This window comes from Leptonychotes weddellii, chromosome X, assembly GCF_054177405.1.
Source record: "Leptonychotes weddellii isolate Sample4059 chromosome X, ASM5417740v2, whole genome shotgun sequence".
NCBI classification, from domain to species: Eukaryota; Metazoa; Chordata; class Mammalia; order Carnivora; family Phocidae; genus Leptonychotes; species Leptonychotes weddellii.
In genome coordinates this window covers 78,418,425-78,421,027 of record NC_138385.1, presented here as the reverse complement: position 1 = coordinate 78,421,027, position 2,603 = coordinate 78,418,425, and the positions used below count along the sequence as shown (strand labels likewise).

The 2,603-nt window shown below is 39.0% G+C and overlaps 1 pseudogene; it reads right to left on the bottom strand.

Moving 5' to 3' along the window:
- Positions 1–744: 744 nt before the first annotated feature.
- Positions 745–2,026, bottom strand: LOC102743482 (protein FAM47E pseudogene; annotated as a pseudogene).
- Between the last annotated feature and the right edge of the window lie 577 nt (positions 2,027–2,603).

Sequence of the window (2,603 nt, the reverse complement as noted above, 5' to 3'; positions counted from 1 at the left end):
AGCCATGGACCTGAAGCTCCCTGCTATTCTGCACCTGTGTTATATGATACAGAAACACTCATGGTGAATTTTTATGAATATGTTGAAATTTTTTAAATATATCCAGTTGGGAGATATGATAAAACAGCATAACTAAAGTTTCACCTCTAATTTTGATGAATAGTTTTCGATCTGGTTTTGGGGCTTCATGCAATCCTGATGGGAGATAACAATTTTATTATTAAATGAAGCTAACATTATTTTGGCTATGAATTTTAAGTTTTGCTTAACAAAATAATTGTCATAATTATTTCATTACAGTTTTAAAATAAAATAAATAAATAGTATATAATAAATATATATAATAAATATATAATAAATAAATAATAAATAAGTAAAATAAAAGAGACACAAGTCTCTTGCTTGGCACATTTATTTTGAGATTCCTTTCATATTGTAGCTGACATAACTAGATTATTTTTAAGTAATTCTTTTATTTATAGTTTTATTTTCACAAATAATTGATATAATCATCTACTATTCACCATGCTATAAAATTGTAAGAAGAGTATATATGAATATTGATTTCATAGCTAATAAAACATTTATGAGCCCAAGCAGAAGGTCACAGAGGAATGTTTATAAGCATTAGGTATTAAATTGACAGATGTTGTGGAATCAAAGTTGCACATACACAGTGGGATACTCATCATGAATTCTACTTGATGTTAAAATGAGAGAGATATCAAGTAAGTAGAAAACTGTTTAAACACCTTCATGTGCATTTTCTACATTTGAGTTTATTTTTACTTGGTGTATAGGAGTCCTAACAGAATCATATTTCCATCCCTTCCTGGTGAATAACTTCTCAAGGAAGCCTGGCATCCTATAGCCCTTGTTTAGAATAAAATCTTTAAAAGCAATTGTTCCATAAAGATCTTCAAGAATATCCTGTTCAGGAAAATTCTTTCCATATCTTCCATCTTGAGCTTCATGTAAGACCTTGGGATCAATCAAAGGTTCATCATTTATTAGATTTTTCCACAACTTGGGCTTCAGGTGCCATGCTCCATACCTCATCTTCACCCAGTTGGGTTTGTAAGGATTCTGTGGTGTCTTGAGTTTCCTCTCCCGATTTTCCCAGTATATGGAGAATTTTATATCATCCATTTTATCTAGCCCCATTCTGTACTTTAGGTCCAAAGGAACATGGTTTGCTTTCTTCGTGTGGTTCCTGTCATAGGTTGGTTTGCATTCATAGCCAATGTCAAACTGTTTCATGATGAATTCTTCATCAATGCCCAAGTCTCCAAAAGTAGCAATCCATTTGCAGAATTTCCGGACTCCTCTCGGTACTTTTCTATGAAGGGCAGGATTTTTGAGCAAATCCTTTGTGCTTGATCTCCTTTCTTCATGAGGCAACTTGTCTGGATGTGACCCAGGAGTCTTCTTGGGAAGTTCCGGGTTGACTTTGGCCGGACGTTTCTCACTAAGCTTTGTGGGGGGCTTCGTTCTTTTCTCAGTGTTCTGACAATAAGTCCATGTGTCCTTCAGCTTCTTGTCAGGATCGAGCACTTCCAGCACCTTTAATAAGAGATCTGGAGGTAGATCTTTCTCCAGACTTGGGTAGAGAGCCAAGGGATGCTCGGTCAGGTGGTCTTCGATATCCTTTACGAATGCCTTCCGCGCTAGCTGGGCTGGCGACAGTGTGGAGAACAGGTCTGCTTCGTGGGTCAGCTTTTTCTGATTCTTTGTGAGGGCAGGTTTGGGAAGTCTGTGAGCAATCATGGGAAGAAAGCCTTCCTTAGGGCTGCGTGTGATCAGATCTTCACAAGGTGGACATCCCCTCCTGAAGTCGTCCAGCCCCTCTTTCACAAATATCCACCGCCGGCTGTCCAGGGTGGTGGGGAACTTCAGAAGCTTGTTCTTGTGCTTTGCGAAACACTTGGAAGGTAACCTGTCTTTGTACCAGGGCTTGCAGTTCATGCCCAGGGGCATTGGTTCCAGTGGCCCAGGACTTAACAGCCACTTCTTGTCCACCATGGTACCTCTGGTCCCCGGGCGACCACCAGCTTCAGTGGTTTGTTTTTCGGTTGCTGGGAGACCGCGTAGCCAGGCGCAACCAGATTCTTCCCAGAGGTGGGTCAACGCAGGTGCCCTATGCCAGTTTTCTCCTGGAATGGGCAGTGAAGGTTCATTCCTTTTTGTTGCAGGATACTATTCCATTATATGGGCATACCCCACAGCTTATTTATCCATTCGTCTTTTAACAGACATTTGGGTTGATTCCAATTTGAGGCTATTACAAATAAAGCTGCCACAAATATTTGTGTTCATGTCTTTGTATACATATGTACTTTCATTTCTTTTGGTTAAATTTTAGAGAAGAGAGGAATGGCAGAAGCATATGATAGGTGTTTATTTAACATTTTAGGAAACCACCAAACTTTCTGAAAGTGGTTGTACTATGTAATATTTCTTCTAGTAGTGTATGAGAATTGCACTTCCTCCACATACTCCCCAACACTTGGTATAGTCATTTTAATTTTGGCTATTCTGATAGGTGTGTAGTGGTATCTCACTGTGCTTTTAATCTGCGTTTCCCTAATGACTATCTGTTCATG